This window comes from Ctenocephalides felis, unplaced genomic scaffold (assembly GCF_003426905.1).
Source record: "Ctenocephalides felis isolate EL2017-DRISC unplaced genomic scaffold, ASM342690v1 CF-g0.4_SCAFFOLD_03589, whole genome shotgun sequence".
Taxonomy (NCBI): Eukaryota; Metazoa; Arthropoda; class Insecta; order Siphonaptera; family Pulicidae; genus Ctenocephalides; species Ctenocephalides felis.
In genome coordinates, this window is record NW_020539743.1 from 17403 (window position 1) to 37183 (window position 19781).

A 19781-nucleotide genomic window follows, 5' to 3' on the forward strand; every position below is an offset into this window, starting at 1 on the left:
GTACTATACGCCCCAGGGTGGGCTCGAACCATCAACCTTTCGGTTAACAGCCGAGCGCGCTAGCCAATTGTGCCACGGAGGTCCTTGTCGTGCTATTGATATTATATATAGGATAAACAATATTTATAATCATCAAACAATAACGGGTATAAACAACAATTATTCTTACACCCAATAAATAACACATATTTGTAACTTTTTTTCATCATCAATATCAGATATAATAATTAAGAATCAATGCAAACAAAAGTTTTTTGAGGCTGAGGTCCCTTTGGCGCAGCGGATAGCGCGTTGGACTTCTAATCCAAAGGTCGTGGGTTTGATCCCCACAAGGAATGCTTAGTAAAACTAATTTATGTAATGACCATATATTGTATAGTCCAGTTTGGAAATTGGTAATTAACTATAGCCGTTCATGCGTTGCAATTTTTGTCTAAATTTTGTCGGCTAAATACCCACAAGAGATGTTCGGAAATATCACATTATTTTAGGAAATGATTTGTCATGTCTCGGCATTTTGCTGTCCACATACAAAAACTCACAATAAACTTCAGGCGTCGGTGGTGTAATGGTCAGCATAGTTGCCTTCCAAGCAGTTGATCCGGGTTCGATTCCCGGCCGACGCAATCACGTTTATTAGTTTCGTGTTGCAATTTGTCAATATTAAAAAAAAGTTTCAATATGGGTAAAATGAAAATTTTAAGAAATTATTTGTCATGTCTTGGCATTTTGCTGTCTACATACAAAAACTCACAATAAACTTTATCACCTTAATAAGTTACAACTATAAGTTATTACACCATAATTGAATGCAATATGTTAGGCGTCGGTGGTGTAATGGTCAGCATAGTTGCCTTCCAAGCAGTTGATCCGGGTTCGATTCCCGGCCGACGCAATCACGTTTATTACTTTCCTTACGTTTAATATCTAAGCCGAAATCATAACCCTAGACCAACAAGCCACGGGTTTTATCCAGTGCGTGTTTGTGTTGGAACCAATGTACAACATTGTTGTGAATAATATGTTCTTGATCCAATATATAATACTGTAGTAAATAATATGTTCACGAATTCAAAGAAATGTCCGGGCTCGTGTAAACTACATATATGATGAATAATATAATCATCAAATACTATTGGGTATAAACAATATGCATTGAATATTCCAGAGTATAAATAATAACTACCATACGCCATTGGGTGGGCTCGAACCACCAACGCCAATTACGCCACGGAGACTCTTGTTGTGCTGTTGATAATAATAGGAGTAAATTATATATAGCACAAACAATAATTACAATGGGCCCTTGTCATAATGCTTATAATACTAGGGATAAACTATATATATTGTGACGAGAAAAGGGGTGATTACCCCCTTTCTTAGGGGATATGCAACGACTGCCAAATATTACATTTAGCGTTGCATCCCCAACGAAAGGGTTACACCAACTCCTTAACCCGACTTCTATAACCACCCTGTAATTACCTGTGGAAAAGCCAACTAACTACGCGAATGAAACAGAATGTACTTTTAGCTTATTTAATTATTACTAATTATTACAGGTGTCACGGCATGACAATACCTACGCACTGTCATGCCCTTTGCCTAAAACCTAACGTATTCATAAATCTTTATTAATTACTAACGTAAAACGGTATCAACGGAGTAACGATAACGGAACGGAGGAAATAGTTTATAAAACCAATAATGCATCTGACCTTTACTGGAACGGGTTCTCCTCTCCTGGCACAACACACACACCACTATACACAAAGCGAGTCCAGCGCCTGGCGCGTGGACCCACTGACCTCCTCAGCGGATGATACAATTCTTAATGCTGATATTTCAACCCCAGACTGGACTTTATATTGTAGGCTCCCTAGTAGACGTAGGTGGGGGTGTCCCATTGCGCTGGTGGTTATGCAACCCTTTTGACGACAATACCAATTGTCGTTACACGCCCCCCTGTCACACTAGAGCCGGCCTCGGCTCTTAAATCCAAAGTTGAAATTATTGCTATCTCCTGGTTTTTCCGGGTTGTTCCGGTGTTCTTTCTAGGGTCCTGTCTTGCTCTTTGGTCCTCGTCTTTGGGTTGGCTAGTTTAACTTGGTTGGCTCTGCTCAAGTGTGAGCCTTGGCTGCTAGACGACGATTGTAGTTGTGGTTGTGTGTTGGCCATCCTTTAGGCGTTGTGGTTCCGGTCAGATATTCCTAGAATCCTGGTAAGCTATTCCCCCTTTTGTTTACAAACTCAAAACACGTAGCAGCTAGTAAACATAAACTAATTTATACACAGGTCTGATAAAAAAATACATCAACATCATTAATACAAAAAAACAACAAAAACAAAATCCTTCGGTAACACAAAAATTACCATACAGAAATAAGTCCGTTTGCTTAAAACTATCTTAACCTATTTCGTTCTCAAAGAAACCGTGTTAGGAAAAACGGTACTCAGCAAATACAAAAAAATACTAGACTTAGAAAAAAGTAGTTATATAACACAGACTAACGAAAGACAAAAACTTAATAAAAAAAATATTCGAAGTACAATCATTTTTCGTACAATTTTTCGTAACACGTTTCCTTGGAACGCAATCTTATCCTATGTGCGTGTGCTGTCACCTATTTTCTTGGTTGTAGTATTAGTAATGGGATAACCGTAGCCCGAATTATAAATTAGTTTGCCAGAAACCATGAGCCCGATGATATGGACAATCTTTTACTGTGTAAAACGCGAAAAACTTTGACAAGAAAAAAAAACGAAACTAATATGACAATAGACAAGAAACAAAAATACCCATCAATTTATAAAATTCAATTATTTAAATAACTAGTTTACTTTTACGGACGCGACGTTTACAGTAATTCAGCCTCTACTGGTGTGATTGCCCCCCAAATACAAGACCACAGATGGGGGCTAGGATCTAGTTTTCCTTCATTGCTCCCCCCGCAGAGCCCCATACCAATAATAATATTTCTAGACCGACCGTCTATGCCCACCCAAAAACAAATGGCACTTACACTTAACACCTATGTAAGCGTGACACACCTGGGGTTCCTCAGCCCGGCACAAAAGTACCCCAAATTGCCCCCTTGACGGGAGATGGCGTGCTGCGACCTATGTCGCCATCCCGGTCTTCACTGAAGGTACCTTCCCAAAAATAATTCATAATAATCCATAATACATAATAATTCACATAATAATTCGACGGCTGCGGGGTTGATTAAGGGCGGTTTCCCCGATTGAAACCGTACGCGTCCATCGATTTGGACATCTTAATGGTCCGCTCTCGTGGACAACTGGGCCCAGCTTTAAACATTAAAATTCTCATATACGCATAAAACAAAAACGTACATCCGATATGGCGTTCCGATATAAGCCTTAATACTTATATTCATACTATGTACTCGAAATGGCAAACTTACTTTCAACAACCATCCTAAATCTGAGTGATATAACAGTCCTTGTATATCATACCTAACTCTAAACTTATTCCTATTTCTTATCTAAGAGTAATATGCAAGAGGGAAAGATTAAGAATAAAAAAGTAATTTTATTTTTTTTTTAACCGCAAATTCTTTATCTTTCGCTTCTAGATCGAAACGATTTCTCGATCTACTAATATAGACTGTGTCGCACTAATTTAAAAATCTTGTGAATCGAGTCCAGCTCGTTTAACACTACCGTACTCTCGCTTGCCTCGGCCGCCCGGACTAGCGCTACGTCACTAGGCAGCAGGCCTACTCTACGTTGTAGTAGAAAAAAAAAAGGGATGATAAGGGTTACGACACAATCTTTCCTTTTACATATTTGTATTTATAAGTATAATTAATTTAAATCTTACGAAGTACGAAGTTAATACTATCTAACAACCTATAGGAGCTCCTTAAGTTAATTTTTTATTGCCATCATGCCACCATGAACCATTTTGTTGCCATATCGGATCCCTTAATCTGGATTGGGCGGTCAAAAACACAAGCCAATAACTATTGACGAGACAGAATTAAAGTATTTTCAATAAAAATAAAATCGTAATATGTCCATATAAAAGGGCGTCACGAAAATTAAAACGCCGACGGTATAAACGCGGTAATACACTACAAACGTTCGCTTGGTTTGATTTACGGTAACATTATCAGTGAACAACAAAAACATACGACGAAAAATAATAGTTTATATCCACTCTTACTCATTATCATACTTAACATGATATAAACCTATTATATAATAATTCATAAACAATAGGGCCACTATAACGCATTCAACTTTTCGACTAAAAATTTATATACTCTCTATACTCTCATTACCTTCAACGCCTTGTAACATAGGCCATAAACTCTATCGTAAACCAAACCAAACCTTTCGCGACGCACGGCGAAAAACACAACGACAAATATATAAATATAAAAAAAACGAAATTCTAGTATATTAAAAATGGCGAACAAAGCGGATAATGCAATAATGATAAGTCGGATAAAAAACAGTAAAAATGACGAAGTTACGCGTATGATATAAAACTAATTTATTATGAAATAGTAAAGTATTAAAATTAGTAAAATGCAACATAAAACTTTGTATAAAAAAAGAAATTAGTATGATCAACAAAAAAATATATAATTAGTAAATTGCGAAAAAGAAAAGAAATCGAAAAAAAAAATGCCTTTAGCCGTTCACGCATTATTCCGAACAATACATGAACGTTCATCTAATTGCCGAACTACAAATACGTATATTGCAAATCCGGGTTCTACCTTTGCAATTGTCTCTGTGTTCGTAGAAATACGACTTTTCGAAGGGAAATGTCACCTGCCCACCCGCTCTATTTAACCAAGGTTTTCTAGGCCTTTGGTTTCCAAGCCACATAATTCGTCGGTCGAACTGATCGCCTTAGCTGCCATTATGAATTATGGTGAAAAGTCGTATCCTATTATTTATTATTAAATAAGATCAATTAGATGAAGCCGCGAATTGAGCACTAAGCAATGACGTTCCGGCGGGAATGAAAACGCCATTAATACGCGTAAGAAAAAAACATAGAAAAGTACAATATTAAAATTGATAAAACTAAATTCATTATTGCATCACCCTACTGAAAAAAACACGAAAATACACGACATTAAAATATAAACAAAACGAATAAAAAAACATACTAATACTACAAACCAATTACATAAAACAAATGTATTACCCAACCCTCCAGCTGGTCAGATACAATTAGCATGTCTCTGATGTAACGATTAAGAGAAAAAAAGTTACAATAAACTCGAAAATAACATTAACATCTTGGTTCGGCACTTTCTGCCTGCTAATACATTTTTTTTTAAACTCTTTGCGTTCTCTACGCAATTTTTTTTCACATATGCGGTCTTTGCGCTCCTTGTTACCGCGCGTTTCCTTAAAAATTCACCTCATTTTCAAATCATAGACATGCTAACTACTATTCCCTCCGTGAACAACAATAAAAACACATGAAAAGTTAAGCAAACAAACATACTCCATTTTTTAAAATATTTATTAACTCTTTGGTTAATTCTCGACGATACAAAACTCAATTAAATTCACTTGCAATGATAAAAAAACAAAACTTATGCCAATGTTGGATTATAAAACCCATATTTACATTGTATAAAACAAAACTAATCCTAATTATCCTAAACCTATCAAAATCCTAACTAAAATATTACTATTAACTTATTAAGAAAGTACAAACAAGAAAAAAAATCAATCTTACTGGCATAATAACTTATGGATTCTAACTATCCTATACCTAATAAAATCTTAACTAAAAATATGAAAATCATCCTAACTTATTAAGAAAATACAAACTAGAAAAATAATAAAAAGTGTCAATCTTACTGGCATAATAAATTATGTATTAATCTGACTATTCTATACCTATCATGTTCTGATTTAAGTAATTCTGTCTCATTCGCAAATCATCTCGAAAAAAAATTATGTAATTACAGGGTTTATCAAACATCGCGAACAAGATTAACGAAACACAAACAACACGACAATCAATAAGAAAAATAAAAAATAAAAACAACTCAATACTATTTGCGGTTATCTGTACTTCTTAATTATAAATATATTTTTTAGTATAAGAAAAAAAGAATATACGAAAAGTGAAAGTTTTTTTTGAATATGGATTATTTCAAGTATGCGACTGGCGCCGCAAACTGTGCAAAAAAACTTAACGGTTCTGTCGCGTTGCGTACGGCACTACGGCACCCCGTCGATAGGGTCAAAAATTGTCAAGTGCTGAGACATAACAGAGACGTTGGGATTGTCAAAAAAACACAATAAATTTAAGATCTGTATATAAACATGTCAATGAAAAAGAAATACTAGGGATTACTGAAACATAATATTTGCCTATTAACTGTTTTCGGAGACAGAAAAAATACGATTTGTGTGTGGCATAGGGTCAAGTGTACGGAATTTGAGATTTACGAAGAAAACGAAATATATTTTGTTGGGCAATGTGTTTCAAATCGTTCGAACTAGCCTATCAAAACAAAATACTTGAAACGACTCGAAAACTGTTTGACGATTTATATATGACTTTACAGAAATTGAAATTGATACCCAGGGGAAACAAAATGGAACAAACACCACAAGTAAATAAATCCCCTTTTAAAATAAAATTAATTGCATTTTTGTAATATTATATCCAGCAAAAAAGAAAGAAAAAGCAAATAGAATGAGCACACACAACCATTAAATGAAATCTGATTTTAAAATAAAAATAGTACATCTAAAAATTTTGTAAAATTATAAAGTAAATAGGATAAAATTCAATCAGTTTAAATGAGTTAAGTAACTTTAAATTAGCTAATTTTATATACTTTTTAGAACTAAACTTAACAAATATTAGGTGACAATTATAATATTGACGCAAACCGCAGCCAAAACAATAGATTTGGTTAAATAAAATTAAACTAGATTATTACATATTCCATACTCAAAACATTAAACAAATAAAAATCACTTATATTTTCAACGTAGTAAAATTCTACTAACAATAAAACTACCACATCACCGCGAAAGGAACACAATAAAATACACAGATAAACACAAATAGTAATACACATAAAGAATACAATTATAATTTCCACAATATTTACGCAATAATTAATTTTTAGATTTACTAAATTTACCGAAACACGTACTATAACAAACAAAACATCTATCATAAATATTAACGTAACTTATACACGTAACTAGTGCGAGCGACTCGCTTAGCTTTTAATAAAAATAATTAATTATTAAAATTATTAAAAATTTGTGAGGGGGTTTATGGGGGATCGAATGCGTTTTCACCATTGTGACGAGAAAAGGGGTGATTACCCCCTTTCTTAGGGGATATGCAACGACTGCCAAATATTACATCTAGCGTTGCATCCCCAACGAAAGGGTTACACCAACTCCTTAACCCGACTTCTATAACCACCCTGTAATTACCTGTGGAAAAGCCAACTAACTACGCGAATAAAACAGAATGTACTTTTAGCTTATTTAATTATTACTAATTATTACAGGTGTCACGGCATGACAATACCTACGTACTGTCATGCCCTTTGCCTAAAACCTAACGTATTCATAAATCTTTATTAATTACTAACGTAAAACGGTATCAACGGAGTAACGATAACGGAACGGAGGGAATAGTTTATAAAACCAATAATGCATCTGACCTTTACTGGAACGGGTTCTCCTCTCCTGGCACAACACACACACCACTATACACAAAGCGGGTCCAGCGCCTGGCGCGTGGACCCACTGACCTCCTCAGCGGATGATACAATTCTTAATGCTGATATTTCAACCCCAGACTGGACTTTATATTGTAGGCTTCCTAGTAGACGTAGGTGGGGGTGTCCCATTGCGCTGGTGGTTATGCAACCCTTTTGACGACAATACCAATTGTCGTTACAATATGATGAACAATAAAATCATGAAATTCTATTAGATATAAACAATTTTTATTGAATATTCTAGGGTATAAATAATAAATATTTTTTCTCGTAGACCCTTGTCGTAATGCTGATAATAGTAGGGGTGAACTATATGTATTGTCATGGACCCCATTTTATTTGTCATGAATATCTTTTTATTTACTTACTATACTCCTTTAGTCATGCTCTAATTTATTATTATTGTGTACATTTCCAAATCGACATTACATGATTTGCCACTTACGTTTAATATCTAAGCCGAAATCATAACCCTAGACCAACAAGCCACGGGTTTTATCCAGTGCGTGTTTGTGTTGGAACCAATCTACAACATTGTTGTGAATGACATGTTCGTGATCCAATATATAATACTGTAGTAAATAATATGTTCTCGAATTTAAAGAAATGTCCGGGCTCGTGTAAACTAACTACATATATGATGAATAATATAATCATCAAATACTATTGGGTATAAACAATATGCATTGAATATTCCAGAGTATAAATAATAACTACCATACGCCATTGGGTGGGCTCGAACCACCAACGCCAATTGCGCCACGGAGACTCTTGTTGTGCTGTTGATAATAATAGGAGTAAATTATATATAGCACAAACAATAATTACAATAGGCCCTTTTCATAATGCTGATAATACTAGAGATAAACTATATATATGATAAACAATAAAATCATGAAATTCTATTAGATATAAACAATTTTCATTAAATATTCTAGGGTATAAATAATAAATATTTTTCCTCGTAGACCCTTGTCGTAATGCTGATAATAGTAGGGGTGAACTATATGTATTGTCATGAACTCCTTTTTATTTGTCATGAATATCCTTTTATTTATTTACTATACTCCTTTAGTCATGCTCTAATTTATTATTATTGTGTACATTCGCGGTCTTTCTACAACCTTACCGTGAAGTCGCAATCCTGTAAGAGACTAGTTACTATGAATATTACTAATGAAAAGGCGTTTGTTCGTTACTTAATTAACTGACCTATATTTACATTTAATAATCACTTATCCTAAAACATTGCTTATTCTAACATGCAACCTATATCTACAATTAACTAAACTAAATCGACATTATTGTTATATTCATAACAACAATGTAGTAAGAAATATGTGCTTGAATTAAAAGAAATGCGCGGGCTCGTACAGGATTTGAACCCGGGACTTCCCCCACCCAAAGCGAGAATCATACCCCTAGACCAACGAACCACATGTTCTACCCAGTGCGTGTTTGTTTTGCATCCAATGCACAACATTGTAGTAAATAATATGTGCTCGAATTTAAAGAAAAGTCCGGGATTTGAACTCGGGACCTCCCGCACCCTAAGCGGAAATCATACCCCTAGACCAATGATAAACAATAAAATCACGAAATTCCAGAGTATAAATAATAACTACCATACGCCCTTGGGTGGGCTCGAACCACCAACGCCAATTGCGCCACGGAGACTCTTGTTGTGCTGTTGATAATAATAGGAGTAAATTATATATAGCACAAACAATAATTACAATAGGCCCTTTTCATAATGCTGATAATACTAGGGATAAACTATATATATGATAAACAATAAAATCATGAAATTCTATTAGATATAAACAATTTTCATTGAATATTCTAGGGTATAAATAATAAATATTTTTCCTCGTAGACCCTTGTCGTAATGCTGATAATAGTAGGGGTGAACTATATGTATTGTCATGGACCCCTTTTTATTTGTCATGAATATCCTTCTATTTATTTACTATACTCCTTTAGTCATGCTCTAATTTATTATTATTGTGTACATTCGCGGTCTTTCTACAACCTTACCGTGACGTCGCAATCCTGTAAGAGACTAGTTACTTTAAATATTACTAATAAAAAGGCGTTTGTTCGTTACTTAATTAACTAACCTATATTTACATTTAATAATCACTTATCCTAATCTGTAACCGACGGCGCAACCAGTGTCCAATTCCTGTCCATACATCGGGCCCTATTCACTTCACACACAAATAGTTAACATTTACTTCACTCCTATAAACTATACAAACTATACAAAGTCTACTTTCTGTTCGGGGGATAGCTTCCGAAACGCTGTCCCCCCATGACGTCCTCTAGGCTTACATTAAAAACATTTTATTAACCCTTTCGTGCGCTGGACCGCACGTTTGCCGACTTTGAGGCCATGCAGGCAACGCACACCCTTGACCACGACTACCTCATGACTGAGAGGGGTAGTTATGTAGTCATGTGGGTACTCACACATTCGTAACAATATGATGAACAATATAATCATTAAATACTATTGGGTATAAAAAATATTCTTTTAATATTCCAGGGTATGAATAATAACTACTATACGTCCCAGGGTGGGCTCGAACCATCAATCTTTCGGATAACAGCCGAGCGCGCTAGCCAATTGTGCCACGGAGTCCCTTGTCGTGCTGTTGATAAGAGTAGGAATAAATGATATATAGGATAAACAATATTTATAATCATCAAACAATAACGGGTATAAACAACAATTATTCTTATACCCAATAAATAACACATATCTGTAACTTTTTTTCATCATCAATATCAGATATAATAATTAAGAATCAATGCAAACAAAAATTTTTTGAGGCTGTGGTCCCTTTGGCGCAGCGGATAGCGGGTTGGACTTCTAATCCAAAGGTCGTGGGTTCGATCCCCGCAAGGGATGCTTAGTAAAACTAATTTATGTAATGACCATATATTGTATAGTCCAGTTTGGAAATTGGTAATTAACTATAGCCGTTCATGCGTTGCAATTTTTGTATAAATTTTGTCGGCTGAACCTACCCACAAGAGATGTTCGGAAATGTCACATTATTTTAAGAAATGATTTGTTATGTCTTGGCATTTTGCTGTCTACATACAAAAACTCACAATAAACTTTATCACCTTAATAAGTTACAACTATAAGTTATTACACCATAATTGAATGCAATATGTTAGGCGTCGGTGGTGTAATGGTCAGCATAGTTGCCTTCCAAGCAGTTGATCCGGGTTCGATTCCCGGCCGACGCAAACACGTTTATTACTTTTCTGTTGCAATTTGTCAAAATTAAAAAAAAGTTTCAATATGGGTAAAATGAAAATTTTAAGAAATTATTTGTCATGCCTTAGAATTTTGCTGTCTACATACAGAGACTCACAATAAACTTTATCAACTTAATAAGTTACAACTATAAGTTATTACACCATAATTGAATGCAATATGTTAGGCGTCGGTGGTGTAATGGTCAGCATAGTTGCCTTCCAAGCAGTTGATCCGGGTTCGATTCCCGGCCGACGCAATCACGTTTATTACTTTCGTGTTGCAATTTGTCAAAATTAAAAGAAAGTTTCAATATGGGTAGAATCAATATTATACCAAATCGACATTATTATTATATTTATAACAACAATGTAGTAAGAAATATGTGCTTGAATTAAAAGAAATGCGCGGGCTCGTACAGGATTTGAACCCGGGACTTCCCCCACCCAAAGCGGGAATCATACCCCTAGACCAACGAACCACATGTTCCACCCAGTGCGTGTTTGTGTTGCATCCAATGTACAACATTGTAGTAAATAACATGTGCTCGAATTTAAAGAAAAGTCCGGGTTCGTCCGGGATTTGAACCCGGGACCTCCCGCACCCTAAGCGGAAATCATACTATGTACTCGAAATGGCAAACTTACTTTCAACAACCATCCTAAATCTGAGTGATATAACAGTCCTTGTATATCATACCTAACTCTAAACTTATTCCTATTTCTTATCTAAGAGTAATATGCAAGAGGGAAAGATTAAGAATAAAAAAGTAATTTTATTTTTTTTTTAACCGCAAATTCTTTATCTTTCGCTTCTAGATCGAAACGATTTCTCGATCTACTAATATAGACTGTGTCGCACTAATTTAAAAATCTTGTGAATCGAGTCCAGCTCGTTTAACACTACCGTACTCTCGCTTGCCTCGGCCGCCCGGACTAGCGCTACGTCACTAGGCAGCAGGCCTACTCTACGTTGTAGTAGAAAAAAAAAGGGATGATAAGGGTTACGACACAATCTTTCCTTTTACATATTTGTATTTATAAGTATAATTAATTTAAATCTTACGAAGTACGAAGTTAATACTATCTAACAACCTATAGGAGCTCCTTAAGTTAATTTTTTATTGCCATCATGCCACCATGAACCATTTTGTTGCCATATCGGATCCCTTAATCTGGATTGGGCGGTCAAAAACACAAGCCAATAACTATTGACGAGACAGAATTAAAGTATTTTCAATAAAAATAAAATCGTAATATGTCCATATAAAAGGGCGTCACGAAAATTAAAACGCCGACGGTATAAACGCGGTAATACACTACAAACGTTCGCTTGGTTTGATTTACGGTAACATTATCAGTGAACAACAAAAACATACGACGAAAATAATAGTTTATATCCACTCTTACTCATTATCATACTTAACATGATATAAACCTATTATATAATAATTCATAAACAATAGGGCCACTATAACGCATTCAACTTTTCGACTAAAAATTTATATACTCTCTATACTCTCATTACCTTCAACGCCTTGTAACATAGGCCATAAACTCTATCGTAAACCAAACCAAACCTTTCGCGACGCACGGCGAAAAACACAACGACAAATATATAAATATAAAAAAAACGAAATTCTAGTATATTAAAAATGGCGAACAAAGCGGATAATGCAATAATGATAAGTCGGATAAAAAACAGTAAAAATGACGAAGTTACGCGTATGATATAAAACTAATTTATTATGAAATAGTAAAGTATTAAAATTAGTAAAATGCAACATAAAACTTTGTATAAAAAAAGAAATTAGTATGATCAACAAAAAAAATATATAATTAGTAAATTGCGAAAAAGAAAAGAAATCGAAAAAAAAAATGCCTTTAGCCGTTCACGCATTATTCCGAACAATACATGAACGTTCATCTAATTGCCGAACTACAAATACGTATATTGCAAATCCGGGTTCTACCTTTGCAATTGTCTCTGTGTTCGTAGAAATACGACTTTTCGAAGGGAAATGTCACCTGCCCACCCGCTCTATTTAACCAAGGTTTTCTAGGCCTTTGGTTTCCAAGCCACATAATTCGTCGGTCGAACTGATCGCCTTAGCTGCCATTATGAATTATGGTGAAAAGTCGTATCCTATTATTTATTATTAAATAAGATCAATTAGATGAAGCCGCGAATTGAGCACTAAGCAATGACGTTCCGGCGGGAATGAAAACGCCATTAATACGCGTAAGAAAAAAACATAGAAAAGTACAATATTAAAATTGATAAAACTAAATTCATTATTGCATCACCCTACTGAAAAAAACACGAAAATACACGACATTAAAATATAAACAAAACGAATAAAAAAACATACTAATACTACAAACCAATTACATAAAACAAATGTATTACCCAACCCTCCAGCTGGTCAGATACAATTAGCATGTCTCTGATGTAACGATTAAGAGAAAAAAAGTTACAATAAACTCGAAAATAACATTAACATCTTGGTTCGGCACTTTCTGCCTGCTAATACATTTTTTTTTAAACTCTTTGCGTTCTCTACGCAATTTTTTTTCACATATGCGGTCTTTGCGCTCCTTGTTACCGCGCGTTTCCTTAAAAATTCACCTCATTTTCAAATCATAGACATGCTAACTACTATTCCCTCCGTGAACAACAATAAAAACACATGAAAAGTTAAGCAAACAAACATACTCCATTTTTTAAAATATTTATTAACTCTTTGGTTAATTCTCGACGATACAAAACTCAATTAAATTCACTTGCAATGATAAAAAAACAAAACTTATGCCAATGTTGGATTATAAAACCCATATTTACATTGTATAAAACAAAACTAATCCTAATTATCCTAAACCTATCAAAATCCTAACTAAAATATTACTATTAACTTATTAAGAAAGTACAAACAAGAAAAAAAAATCAATCTTACTGGCATAATAACTTATGGATTCTAACTATCCTATACCTAATAAAATCTTAACTAAAAATATGAAAATCATCCTAACTTATTAAGAAAATACAAACTAGAAAAATAATAAAAAGTGTCAATCTTACTGGCATAATAAATTATGTATTAATCTGACTATTCTATACCTATCATGTTCTGATTTAAGTAATTCTGTCTCATTCGCAAATCATCTCGAAAAAAAATTATGTAATTACAGGGTTTATCAAACATCGCGAACAAGATTAACGAAACACAAACAACACGACAATCAATAAGAAAAATAAAAAATAAAAACAACTCAATACTATTTGCGGTTATCTGTACTTCTTAATTATAAATATATTTTTTAGTATAAGAAAAAAAGAATATACGAAAAGTGAAAGTTTTTTTTGAATATGGATTATTTCAAGTATGCGACTGGCGCCGCAAACTGTGCAAAAAAACTTAACGGTTCTGTCGCGTTGCGTACGGCACTACGGCACCCCGTCGATAGGGTCAAAAATTGTCAAGTGCTGAGACATAACAGAGACGTTGGGATTGTCAAAAAAACACAATAAATTTAAGATCTGTATATAAACATGTCAATGAAAAAGAAATACTAGGGATTACTGAAACATAATATTTGCCTATTAACTGTTTTCGGAGACAGAAAAAATACGATTTGTGTGTGGCATAGGGTCAAGTGTACGGAATTTGAGATTTACGAAGAAAACGAAATATATTTTGTTGGGCAATGTGTTTCAAATCGTTCGAACTAGCCTATCAAAACAAAATACTTGAAACGACTCGAAAACTGTTTGACGATTTATATATGACTTTACAGAAATTGAAATTGATACCCAGGGGAAACAAAATGGAACAAACACCACAAGTAAATAAATCCCCTTTTAAAATAAAATTAATTGCATTTTTGTAATATTATATCCAGCAAAAAAGAAAGAAAAAGCAAATAGAATGAGCACACACAACCATTAAATGAAATCTGATTTTAAAATAAAAATAGTACATCTAAAAATTTTGTAAAATTATAAAGTAAATAGGATAAAATTCAATCAGTTTAAATGAGTTAAGTAACTTTAAATTAGCTAATTTTATATACTTTTTAGAACTAAACTTAACAAATATTAGGTGACAATTATAATATTGACGCAAACCGCAGCCAAAACAATAGATTTGGTTAAATAAAATTAAACTAGATTATTACATATTCCATACTCAAAACATTAAACAAATAAAAATCACTTATATTTTCAACGTAGTAAAATTCTACTAACAATAAAACTACCACATCACCGCGAAAGGAACACAATAAAAATACACAGATAAACACAAATAGTAATACACATAAAGAATACAATTATAATTTCCACAATATTTACGCAATAATTAATTTTTAGATTTACTAAATTTACCGAAACACGTACTATAACAAACAAAACATCTATCATAAATATTAACGTAACTTATACACGTAACTAGTGCGAGCGACTCGCTTAGCTTTTAATAAAAATAATTAATTATTAAAATTATTAAAAATTTGTGAGGGGGTTTATGGGGGATCGAATGCGTTTTCACCATTGTGACGAGAAAAGGGGTGATTACCCCCTTTCTTAGGGGATATGCAACGACTGCCAAATATTACATCTAGCGTTGCATCCCCAACGAAAGGGTTACACCAACTCCTTAACCCGACTTCTATAACCACCCTGTAATTACCTGTGGAAAAGCCAACTAACTACGCGAATAAAACAGAATGTACTTTTAGCTTATTTAATTATTACTAATTATTACAGGTGTCACGGCATGACAATACCTACGTACTGTCATGCCCTTTGCCTAAAACCTAACGTATTCATAAATCTTTATTAATTACTAACGTAAAACGGTATCAACGGAGTAACGATAACGGAACGGAGGGAATAGTTTATAAAACCAATAATGCATCTGACCTTTACTGGAACGGGTTCTCCTCTCCTGGCACAACACACACACCACTATACACAAAGCGGGTCCAGCGCCTGGCGCGTGGACCCACTGACCTCCTCAGCGGATGATACAATTCTTAATGCTGATATTTCAACCCCAGACTGGACTTTATATTGTAGGCTTCCTAGTAGACGTAGGTGGGGGTGTCCCATTGCGCTGGTGGTTATGCAACCCTTTTGACGACAATACCAATTGTCGTTACAATATGATGAACAATAAAATCATGAAATTCTATTAGATATAAACAATTTTTATTGAATATTCTAGGGTATAAATAATAAATATTTTTTCTCGTAGACCCTTGTCGTAATGCTGATAATAGTAGGGGTGAACTATATGTATTGTCATGGACCCCATTTTATTTGTCATGAATATCTTTTTATTTACTTACTATACTCCTTTAGTCATGCTCTAATTTATTATTATTGTGTACATTTCCAAATCGACATTACATGATTTGCCACTTACGTTTAATATCTAAGCCGAAATCATAACCCTAGACCAACAAGCCACGGGTTTTATCCAGTGCGTGTTTGTGTTGGAACCAATCTACAACATTGTTGTAAATGACATGTTCGTGATCCAATATATAATACTGTAGTAAATAATATGTTCTCGAATTTAAAGAAATGTCCGGGCTCGTGTAAACTAACTACATATATGATGAATAATATAATCATCAAATACTATTGGGTATAAACAATATGCATTGAATATTCCAGAGTATAAATAATAACTACCATACGCCATTGGGTGGGCTCGAACCACCAACGCCAATTGCGCCACGGAGACTCTTGTTGTGCTGTTGATAATAATAGGAGTAAATTATATATAGCACAAACAATAATTACAATAGGCCCTTTTCATAATGCTGATAATACTAGAGATAAACTATATATATGATAAACAATAAAATCATGAAATTCTATTAGATATAAACAATTTTCATTAAATATTCTAGGGTATAAATAATAAATATTTTTCCTCGTAGACCCTTGTCGTAATGCTGATAATAGTAGGGGTGAACTATATGTATTGTCATGAACTCCTTTTTATTTGTCATGAATATCCTTTTATTTATTTACTATACTCCTTTAGTCATGCTCTAATTTATTATTATTGTGTACATTCGCGGTCTTTCTACAACCTTACCGTGAAGTCGCAATCCTGTAAGAGACTAGTTACTATGAATATTACTAATGAAAAGGCGTTTGTTCGTTACTTAATTAACTGACCTATATTTACATTTAATAATCACTTATCCTAAAACATTGCTTATTCTAACATGCAACCTATATCTACAATTAACTAAACTAAATCGACATTATTGTTATATTCATAACAACAATGTAGTAAGAAATATGTGCTTGAATTAAAAGAAATGCGCGGGCTCGTACAGGATTTGAACCCGGGACTTCCCCCACCCAAAGCGAGAATCATACCCCTAGACCAACGAACCACATGTTCTACCCAGTGCGTGTTTGTTTTGCATCCAATGCACAACATTGTAGTAAATAATATGTGCTCGAATTTAAAGAAAAGTCCGGGCTCGTCCGGGATTTGAACTCGGGACCTCCCGCACCCTAAGCGGAAATCATACCCCTAGACCAATGATAAACAATAAAATCACGAAATTCCAGAGTATAAATAATAACTACCATACGCCCTTGGGTGGGCTCGAACCACCAACGCCAATTGCGCCACGGAGACTCTTGTTGTGCTGTTGATAATAATAGGAGTAAATTATATATAGCACAAACAATAATTACAATAGGCCCTTTTCATAATGCTGATAATACTAGGGATAAACTATATATATGATAAACAATAAAATCATGAAATTCTATTAGATATAAACAATTTTCATTGAATATTCTAGGGTATAAATAATAAATATTTTTCCTCGTAGACCCTTGTCGTAATGCTGATAATAGTAGGGGTGAACTATATGTATTGTCATGGACCCCTTTTTATTTGTCATGAATATCCTTCTATTTATTTACTATACTCCTTTAGTCATGCTCTAATTTATTATTATTGTGTACATTCGCGGTCTTTCTACAACCTTACCGTGACGTCGCAATCCTGTAAGAGACTAGTTACTTTAAATATTACTAATAAAAAGGCGTTTGTTCGTTACTTAATTAACTAACCTATATTTACATTTAATAATCACTTATCCTAATCTGTAACCGACGGCGCAACCAGTGTCCAATTCCTGTCCATACATCGGGCCCTATTCACTTCACACACAAATAGTTAACATTTACTTCACTCCTATAAACTATACAAACTATACAAAGTCTACTTTCTGTTCGGGGGATAGCTTCCGAAACGCTGTCCCCCCATGACGTCCTCTAGGCTTACATTAAAAACATTTTATTAACCCTTTCGTGCGCTGGACCGCACGTTTGCCGACTTTGAGGCCATGCAGGCAACGCGCACCCTCGACCACGACTACCTCATGACTGAGAGGGTTAGTTATGTAGTTATGTGGGTGCTCACACATTCGTAACAATATGATGAACAATATAATCATTAAATACTATTGGGTATAAAAAATATTCTTTTAATATTCCAGGGTATGAATAATAACTACTATACGTCCCAGGGTGGGCTCGAACCATCAATCTTTCGGATAACAGCCGAGCGCGCTAGCCAATTGTGCCACGGAGTCCCTTGTCGTGCTGTTGATAAGAGTAGGAATAAATGATATATAGGATAAACAATATTTATAATCATCAAACAATAACGGGTATAAACAACAATTATTCTTATACCCAATAAATAACACATATCTGTAACTTTTTTTCATCATCAATATCAGATATAATAATTAAGAATCAATGCAAACAAAAATTTTTTGAGGCTGTGGTCCCTTTGGCGCAGCGGATAGCGGGTTGGACTTCTAATCCAAAGGTCGTGGGTTCGATCCCCGCAAGGGATGCTTAGTAAAACTAATTTATGTAATGACCATATATTGTATAGTCCAGTTTGGAAATTGGTAATTAACTATAGCCGTTCATGCGTTGCAATTTTTGTATAAATTTTGTCGGCTGAACCTACCCACAAGAGATGTTCGGAAATGTCACATTATTTTAAGAAATGATTTGTTATGTCTTGGCATTTTGCTGTCTACATACAAAAACTCACAATAAACTTTATCACCTTAATAAGTTACAACTATAAGTTATTACACCATAATTGAATGCAATATGTTAGGCGTCGGTGGTGTAATGGTCAGCATAGTTGCCTTCCAAGCAGTTGATCCGGGTTCGATTCCCGGCCGACGCAAACGTTTATTACTTTTCTGTTGCAATTTGTCAAAATTAAAAAAAAGTTTCAATATGAATAAAATGAAAATTTTAAGAAATTATTTGTCATGCCTTAGAATTTTGCTGTCTACATACAGAGACTCACAATAAACTTTATCAACTTAATAAGTTACAACTATAAGTTATTACACCATAATTGAATGCAATATGTTAGGCGTCGGTGGTGTAATGGTCAGCATAGTTGCCTTCCAAGCAGTTGATCCGGGTTCGATTCCCGGCCGACGCAATCACGTTTATTACTTTCGTGTTGCAATTTGTCAAAATTAAAAGAAAGTTTCAATATGGGTAGAATCAATATTATACCAAATCGACATTATTATTATATTTGTAACAACAATGTAGTAAGAAATATGTGCTTGAATTAAAAGAAATGCGCGGGCTCGTACAGGATTTGAACCCGGGACTTCCCCCACCCAAAGCGGGAATCATACCCTAGACCAACGAACCACATGTTCCAC

General features: G+C 34.4%; 9 non-coding genes across 9 annotated transcripts; all 9 read left to right on the plus strand.

Annotated features, from left to right (window-relative positions):
- Positions 1-265: 265 nt before the first annotated feature.
- Trnar-ucu lies at positions 266-338 on the plus strand. The gene has a single exon. It is a non-coding gene; the product is annotated as a tRNA-Arg (tRNA).
- Positions 339-554: 216 nt separating this feature from the next.
- On the plus strand, positions 555-626 carry Trnag-ucc. The gene has a single exon. It is a non-coding gene; the product is annotated as a tRNA-Gly (tRNA).
- Positions 627-823: 197 nt separating this feature from the next.
- Trnag-ucc lies at positions 824-895 on the plus strand. The gene has a single exon. It is a non-coding gene; the product is annotated as a tRNA-Gly (tRNA).
- Positions 896-10601: 9706 nt separating this feature from the next.
- Trnar-ucu lies at positions 10602-10674 on the plus strand. Its single transcript has one exon. It is a non-coding gene; the product is annotated as a tRNA-Arg (tRNA).
- A 275-nt stretch (positions 10675-10949) lies between these two features.
- Trnag-ucc lies at positions 10950-11021 on the plus strand. Its single transcript has one exon. It is a non-coding gene; the product is annotated as a tRNA-Gly (tRNA).
- A 197-nt stretch (positions 11022-11218) lies between these two features.
- On the plus strand, positions 11219-11290 carry Trnag-ucc. The gene has a single exon. It is a non-coding gene; the product is annotated as a tRNA-Gly (tRNA).
- Positions 11291-18862: 7572 nt separating this feature from the next.
- Trnar-ucu lies at positions 18863-18935 on the plus strand. Its single transcript has one exon. It is a non-coding gene; the product is annotated as a tRNA-Arg (tRNA).
- Positions 18936-19210: 275 nt separating this feature from the next.
- Positions 19211-19282, plus strand: Trnag-ucc. Its single transcript has one exon. It is a non-coding gene; the product is annotated as a tRNA-Gly (tRNA).
- Positions 19283-19477: 195 nt separating this feature from the next.
- On the plus strand, positions 19478-19549 carry Trnag-ucc. The gene has a single exon. It is a non-coding gene; the product is annotated as a tRNA-Gly (tRNA).
- The last annotated feature ends 232 nt before the right edge of the window (positions 19550-19781 follow it).